Source organism: Mirounga leonina, unplaced genomic scaffold (assembly GCF_011800145.1).
Source record: "Mirounga leonina isolate KUSES-001 unplaced genomic scaffold, KU_Mleo_1.0 Mir_125, whole genome shotgun sequence".
In the NCBI taxonomy this organism is placed as follows: Eukaryota; Metazoa; Chordata; class Mammalia; order Carnivora; family Phocidae; genus Mirounga; species Mirounga leonina.
The window spans coordinates 23,634,264-23,642,875 of record NW_023270305.1 but is presented as its reverse complement, the minus strand read 5'-3'; the positions used below and the strand labels follow the sequence as shown (position 1 = coordinate 23,642,875).

General features: G+C 45.1%; 1 long non-coding RNA gene across 1 annotated transcript; it reads right to left on the bottom strand.

Moving 5' to 3' along the window:
• Positions 1-353: 353 nt before the first annotated feature.
• On the bottom strand, positions 354-2,922 carry LOC118007787. Its single transcript, XR_004678483.1, has 3 exons — positions 2,854-2,922; positions 809-2,440; positions 354-685 (listed from the first exon to the last, which is right to left on the bottom strand). It is a non-coding gene; the product is annotated as an uncharacterized LOC118007787 (long non-coding RNA).
• Positions 2,923-8,612: the final 5,690 nt, after the last annotated feature.

The following is an 8,612-nucleotide window of genomic DNA, read 5'->3' as shown; positions in this document are numbered from 1 at the left end:
TTCCATTGCATTGAAGAGTAAATTGGCCCTCAGCACAGACGGGAGAGACCTTTCTTTACTTCAAGCTAAGATGTATAAGGGTAGTGACATCTGACATGCCCGGGCTTCCTCATAAATCACCAGGCTCCTTTAGTCCAGAGCTCTGCTCTCACTCCGTCCAGCAAATGTTCTAATTGCTATTAAAACCAGCTGTTGGGAAGCTCAGGCTCTAGGATTCCAGGACCCAGACGCTACATACAACCCAGACACTGACTTTGTGAATGACCAGAAGGAAGCCATTTATCTTTCCCTGGCCCGATTTCCCCCTCATCTGACAAAGGTGACATCTTGAGGAGATGAAATGAGAGAATAAATTCAAACCCATTCAGACATATTTAAAGCTCAAGGTACAAATGCTGGCCATTACCCTCAGTCTGTGCCTGGAGAGACAAAGAGAGTGGCTCCCGGGTCTTGGTTTTTCACGAACTGGGGTGACCTGGAGCCAGGGGTCTCCATCCTTCAAAGGCAAGGGATTGGCCTGGGTAGTCTCAAATGTCACTTGTAGCTGGAGGATCGCAGGGTTCAACTCCCAACCCCAGCACCTGAGATTGGCTTCATTCTTATGTTGGTTTATACAGACGTCTGTTCCTCCTCTTCGTCACGTTGTAATGCACGTTTGGGGCACCAAATACTCCATTTAAAGTACCTAGGATGTTTGGAGCAAGTGGGAAGAAAAAGTATCAGGGTCATTTAACACAGAACAAGGCCAAGCGACAACGAAAAGCAAGCAAAGCGTGGCCGTGGACTTCTGCCGAGTGATCCGACTTACCTTGACCACAGCAAAACCTCCAGGGTGCAGGTGGACACAGAACAAAGAGAAGCAGGCAGAAGATGGGTGTGTGAGGAGGAATCCTCGCTCTCTTGACTCACGTACATTTCACAGGGCTCGGCGTCTCCCCGCCAGCCTGAGGAGAGGGGCAGGGCAGGCAGCGGAATCCCTATTTCCCCAGCAGAAAGCTCTTGCTCTGAGATTAAATGCATTTCCCATAGTCCTCTGGACAGGACTTAGCTTGGAATCAGCTCTTTCATGAAACGTGGAAGGTCAAGAGAACAAGGGTCTCTTTCTGAGTAAACCCAGAGAAGTCCTGGTTCACCAGCAGCTCCTCAGTGAAGGCAGAAAAGGACTCTCACTGAGCTAATGGGAACTAGACCCGGAGGGGGATCTCTGCAAATGTTGCCTTTTACCTGTAGTTTGCAAGTTGCATTTAAAAATTGTCTACTGATTGGTTTAACATTCATTCTCATTGACATGTTTGTAAGTTCTTCTGTTTGAAAGGAGAGAGCAGGAGCGCCTGGGGGGCTCAGCCGATTAAGGGTCTGCCTTTGGTTCAGGTCATGATCTCAGGGTCCTGGGATTGAGTCCCGTGTCCGGCTCCCTGCTCAGTGGGGAGTCTGCTTCCCCCTCTGCCCCACGCCCTCCCGCTCACTCTCTCTTTCAAATGAATAAATAAAATCTTTAAAAAAAAAAAAAAAGGAGAGAGCAAAATCCCAAGGCCATTGTTTGGGTGGGAGGAGCAGGTTTTCAGACAACAAAGGCTGAGGGTGGGGGACAGGGGGCTGCAGCTGCATCAGCCTTAATCTGGGGAGCAATTTTTGGTTGTTGAGGAATGGTATGACAATTAGTGAGATGTCATTAGAATACACAGAATATAAACAGCTATGAAAACAAATTTTTGCAGTGTTTAGGGACTGACTGATAGTAAGATAGAATATACTCAGCCATGATCACTAGAAAGACAACAGGTGTGCAATTGTATTGTAACTGTTTATTTGTCCACACCCCGTTGTCTGTACCTTAAAAATGTCCTCTTTGGGATAAATTGGTTTCACCTTAAATCCATTTTGGAACAAAGCAGGGATAAGCATGTTACTGAATGAGTGGCTAAATGAGAGAATCAAGGAGCAAATGAGTGAATAAACCAATGATCAAAACAGTGAACCGACAAACAGACCAATAAGAAACATACGTCAGTAGCCTCTTGTCTTGTCCTGATGGATTGAGGCCATGGGCAGCCCTTGCTCCCGAGCTTTTCTTGCTCTGCAGAGGTCTGTAGTTGTCCAGTACGATTTTGATGGGGACCAAAGGAACAAGACTGGGGTTGTCAGCTCGATTCACACAGGAGCCACGGAGTGTTGCTCTGCCTTGTGGCCCAGGCTGCAGCGTGGAACCAGACCCAGGTCAAGCTAATCCTGACAGATGATGGTGTGAGCTGTGTTTGCTTCTCAGGGCTCCTCCTTGTGGAGCCATTTCTCTTCTTCCTACAAGGCCAGAGCCATCCATGCTGCATGTCCCAGGAGCATATCCCCGGCTGGGTCTCTCACAGGACTGACAGTCCCATGCATCAGCTGTTCCCTTGACCTAATTCATCACAGCTCCTCTCCCGTGGTATTCCACTCAGCTCTGTGGACAATGGGGAGGACCCAGTTAACCTAGTCAATGGGAAGAGCCCTCTAAGAGGTGGAGACAGTCATGGTGTAAGTGTCAGGCCTAACTGAAAGCCAGAGGAGAAGGCGTTTCTGGAAAGATGGGCCACCAGATCCTTCCTTCTACAGGGTAGTTGTTTATGTGTTAGATACCAGGCCAGGTGCCATAGAAGATTAAATACAGACACAGATGGACAAACAGACACACACACACACACACACACAATCACACACACTTTCTCCCTCCAGAACCTTACAGATGGATGGAGGAAGCCATACAAATGCACAGAAATTATAAGTCAGTATATAAAAACAATCATTTTTGCTTTAAATAATGATTTGCTGATTCCTATAAAGAGTTGCTCTTGCCCCTCTTTTCTTCCCACTAACCTTTCTTTCCTTTCTACTTTTATCTGATTGCATGTTCCAGCTCAGGGACTTTATACAGAATAGGAGTTCCCCTGAAAAGCAAGAATAAGAAAAACAATAGCTTTTCAGTCAATTCTTGTTGGCAGGAAAACACCAGAAATGGGGAGGGTCATGGGAGTCGGTGAACTGTTGCTCCTGGCAATTGAAATACTTAATTTGTCATCTGAAAATGAGAAGTCAGGACTGCCCTGGAGCTTAGCTAAAAACCATGGGGTTACCTGAGGTCTGGAACTAGGTTGCCAGGAAAGGAGAAGGGAAATGACCCAGTAGGGCCAAGGTCAGCAAAGGCTTCCACGAAGCACGGAGCTTATCTCAGTTCTTCTGTGTCCTGTCTCCAACTTCGGGAAGTCATGCTGCTTCTCTGGACCTCAATTTCTTCATTTGCAGAACAGCCATAATATCTACTCTGTGCACGTCACAGAGCTGGCCTAAGGCTAAAATGGGTTAACATATGCACATGAACTCCATCCTGAGCACACAACATCATACGTAGTGGCTGCTCATTTCAGGGGAACTCGTGTTTCCTGGTTTGCTGGAAAAGAGGTGAGATTGGCAAGTACTCAACACTCCATTAAACCAGAGAAGTGATCTTGCAATTTCCTCACAAACCATCCAAGGACTCAAACACCTTTATCAGGCATCCTCTCTGGTGTGATGTACATGAGTTAATTTAATTATCTGACCAACCCCACAAAGAAAATATTTTCTTCTTCCTCAGGCAGAGAGAGAAATCAAAGCTCAGAAGAGTTGACTATACCGTGCTTGAGACCACATGGGGATTCTAACTCAGATCTGTCTGACTCAAAGCATATTCATTTTTCATTGTGCCCCACTGGCTCACAGCTTTGATAGATATGGGAATAAAACCTAGGCCTTCACATGAAGTCACCAGGACCCTATACACCCCAATAGGCCATGGAGAAATGAGAGAAGAGATAAAACTGGTATCTCTGGAAAAAGTCACCTCTCCTCAGGACTGTTTGTGGAGACAGCTGAGGGCTGATGAGAGGTCCCATGTCCACCAAATGGGCTTCACCTTTTCATCCTCTCTCTGTCTCTCTCTGTCTCTCTCCAGTATCTACTTCAGATGACCCCAAAGCCAATGGTCCACAAAACACCTCTTCCTGGCCTCACATAGGTCTCTCAAACTGCCCAACTGCCCTCCAGCAGCCAGGCCAGATGGGCACTGGAGGTGGAACCTAGTTTGGAAACAGCTTGAGAGCTCAGTGGGGGTGGGCTGGGCGAGGGGCAGGCTTCACTCTATCTCCCTTTCTCCACGCAGTGCTGCCTCCTCCTCCTGGCCTGCTTTCTGATGTCCCCAAGGCCTTTTCAAGTAGGGAGAGTGGAAGGACAGAGTGGATGTGGCCAATCAAGAAACGACATCTTTTAATCAGGTCATCCAGGCAGCCCCTTGTCTAACCCGGCTGGCTCTGAGCCTTTTGCCTGGGGATCATTCTGTTTTGTAACAGTAAAGCTGACCTCAAGCTAGGCCACTCTGTCCAGATCCTTGTTTGATCTAAACAAGCACAACAGCTATGTCACCAGAGAGTTCTGTCTCGCTGGCAGGTCTCCAGAAGGGTGTGTCGCTGCTTAGCCAGAGGAGTCAGCAGAGAGCCTCTCCCCTGCTTAGGTCACCAAGGGTAAGAGCCTGTTCATGGATTTTCCTTGGGTACAGAGGATCCTGATTTTCTAGAGCTATGTAAAAACGAGACTCATACAACTTGTAAGAGATGCATCAAGTTTGCTGAATAGAAGGGCACTATACAACAACCATTTTGCATTTTCATGACCAATCACTGTTAGAAAACACAAGCTTTTGGATAAAGAAGATGTGGTGTGTGTATATATGGAATATGACTCAGCCATCAGAAAGAATGAATATTTACCATTTACATTGACGTGGATGGAACTGGAGCATATTATGCTGAGAGAAATAAGTCCATCAGAGAAAGACAATTATAATGTGGTTTCACGCATATGTGGAATATAAGAAACAGTGCAGAAGATCATAGGAGAAGGGAGGGAAAACTGGGAAGAAATCGGAGAGGGAGATAAACCATGAAAGATTCTTGGTTTTTTTTTTTTTAAGATTTTATTTTATTCATTTGACAGAGAGAGAGAACGTGAGAGGGAACACAGCAGGGGGAGTGGGAGAGGGAGAAGCAGACTTCCCGTGGAGCAGGGAGCCCGATGTGGGACTTGATCCCAGGACTCTGGGATCATGACCTGAGCCAAAGGCAGATGCTTAACAACTGAGCCACCCAGGCGCCCCAAACCATGAAAGATTCTTAACTATAGGAAACAAACTGAGGATTGCTGGAGGGAAGGTGGGTGGGGGGATGGGGTAATTGGGTGATGGGCATTAAGGAGGGCACGTGATGTGATGAGCACCAGGTGTTATACACGACTAATGAATTATTGAACTCTACATCTGAAACTAATGATGTACTATACGTTGGCTAATTGAATTTTTAAAAAGTAAAAAAAAAAAGAAAGAAAACACAAGCTTTTAAAGCTAACATCTAAAAAAGAAACAAAAGCTATAAGGACCAGAAATAAATCTAATAAAATGTATGCATGATCTTTATGAAGAAAATGATAAAGCTTCATTTATTTAGGTATTCTTCAATAGATGAATAAGGTGTTCATGATACAAAGGTTCACAGTCATTTCAATTTTTCCTAAATTAATTTATAAATTCTATGTGACACCAAACCAAATCTAGGCAGGGTTTTTTTGTGTGTGTTGTAACTAGACAAGATGATTCTAACCTGGCTGTGAAAAAGCAAAGGGCCAAAAGAGTTATAAAATTTTGAAAAAAACAAGATGAGTGACTTGCCCTATAAGATTCTAAGACTGACTAAATTAAGGCAGTGTGGCAGAAAGAGACAAATAGAACCAATGAGACAGAACAGGTGTTCCCCAGACAGGTCTCTCTACATGGGAAGACTTGATATGTGACAGGAGTGGCATCCGGATCCATGGAGAAAGAATGAATTGTTCAACTAATGGCACTGGGAATTTGGTAATCCATACAGAAACACAAAACCAAAAAGAACCCATTAAATTCTAGGTGAAAAATTTGAAAAGCAGAACTTTTGGACTTCTAGGAGCAAATATAGAAAACTTTCAAGATCACAGTGTAGGCAATACTTATCTGAAAACACAAAAAGAACAAGCCATAAAGAAAAGTAGTGGTAAATTTGACTGCATTAAAAATGTAAAGGCTCTTTTCATCAAAAGATGCCATAAAGGAAAGGTAACAAATCGACAAGCACAAAGTAGGAGAAGATCTTGGCAGTGTGGCAGCCATCGGAGTGTGTTGCTCAGTTTCCCTCCTACAGAGAAGCACCTGCCAGGTGTGTGACTAGAGGACAGCCTGTAGCTGTTGTGCCCTTGAGATCCACCATAGGGTTCAAGTTAAGGCCATGCTCTCCCTGATCTGATCCCCACTAAAGATTGAGCATGGCTGGAGAACCAGAGCTGAGCCATTCCTGCCCAATGTCGAACTCTTTCAAAAGGCAAACTTCTAGGGCTCAGTAGCTGGGCAGAGACTTTCTCCGAGATGCCCAACAGTGGAGGCTCTTCCTACCCAATCCTCCTTTCTTTTCTCTTCCCCTTTCCAGATAGCAAGATCTGCACTGGCATCTGAAGGCTCTCCCTAACCAATCCCACCCCCATCCCATTACCCTTCAGAAGCATTAGCCCCAATAATTGTCTTGCACTTTTTTAAAAAAAGATTTTATTTATTTTTTTGACACAGGGAGAGAGAGACAGCTAGAGAGGGAACACAAGCAGGGGGAGCGGGAGAGGGAGAAGCAGGCTCCTGGCTGAGCAGGGAGCCTGATGCGGGGCTCGATCCCAGGACCCTGGGATCATGACCTGAGCCGAAGGCAGACACTCAACGACTGAGCCACCCAGGCACCCCTGTCTTGCACTTCTAATTCCCTCTTGGGGTCTGCTTCTTGGAGGACTTGAACAGACATAGCCTATAAATGACCAAGGACTGGTATCCAGAATGTGTATGAAAACCAATGTATAGATTGCTAAGATAAAAACAACTCAATAGAAAACCAGGCGAAAGGTATGAACAGGTAGTTCACAGAAGAAATCTAAAAGGCCAATAAATACAAGAAAAGATACTCGATCTTACTCGTAGTCAGGGAAATGTAAATTACAGCAAACCAGATACCATTTTTATACCTGTAAGATTGGTGAAACACCAAAACATTTACAAAGTATTCGGGGAGATATGGAGCCACAGGAATACGTACTGTTGGTGGGAGGGCAAATACATGTGTCCATTTTGGATCGTAGCTTAGTAATTACAGTACTCCCTTAGTAAAGATGAGCAAGTACTCATCCATTATTTCCTCATAAGAGACTCTCCTGGGTATGCACAAGGAGACTTGTAGAAGACTATACTGCAGAATTATTTGAAAGAGGAAAAGAATCCAGGACAACCTAAATGTCTACCAAGAGAAAAATGGATGAACACAACGTGGGATAGACATGCTAAGGAATATCATAGAGCTATGAAAATAAGTAAACCAAAGCAAAAACTTCCATATGGAATGAAAGTGAAAAGCTGCATTTGGGCTGTTAAAAGTTCTAATAATATTTATTTTAAGAAAGTTAAAAAAAAAAACAAACAAACAAAGAAAGAGAGAGAAAAAGAGACACTTGTTTATCCTCTAGTCTATAACCAAGTTGGCAAGTACTTTTGACATAATTTGTCTTGGCCACACTAACTCTTGAAGGAGGCTATGATTTTGTAAGTTTTTCATCTATCAAAAGCAAACGGAAAAGGACCATTGTTAATAATTTTTTCTCATCAACCATTGGAGTTGCTAGAGGTTTGGTGGTACTCTCTTAAATGCCTGCCCCCCCTTGAGTGGGCCTGGCATTCGGGGAGTATGAATGGGAAAGGAGAGGTGTGGGGAGGGACCTTTGGTGGGGGCAGAGGTGAGGTAGGTGTGGGAGGGCTGTGGGGGCCCCAAGTGTGCACCCCTGCTGGGGAGCTGCCACACCGGCCCTGCCATGGGCTAGCATAAGCTGATAGTCCAGCTGCCGCTCATGTGTGTTGTGCTGGAATCCTTACTATGTGTGGGAATCCTGCTCTGGCCAGCGATGAAATTACAGACAGCAGGGTCCAGCCTCGCCTAGGTGACCCAAGAGGGGAAACCTCTTTTCTGGATCCTGGCTTTGGAAAACGTCCCAGACCTCTTTGCCAGGGCCTTGTTCCTAGTTGCATTCTTGATCTGGGACCGACTGTGGAACACTGAACGGTTTACTGGCGCCTCCGGGTCTGTAGGAGAGTGTCCCTCCACTGACTTGGCCACCGCACCTTCCAATCGAGTCAACAGTAGGTAACACAGGGGTCCCTCTTTATCTGCGGGTTCAGTTACCATAGGTCAACCTCAGTCTGAAAGCAGATGATTCTCTTTCTGCCCTATCGATAGAGGATCAATAGTTGCCGAGCACTGTGTCATAACTCCTGCATTATCCGCCTCACTTCGTCTCATCACGTGGGCACCTTATCATCTCCCATCATTACAGGAAGAGAAGAGCGAGTACAGTATAATAAGATATTTTGAGAGAGAGACCACATTTGCATAACTTTTATTCAGTATACTGTTCTGTTTGTTCTATTTTATTGTTAATTATTGTTGTTCCTCTCTTACTGTGCCTAATTTAGAAATTAAACTTTATCATAGGTA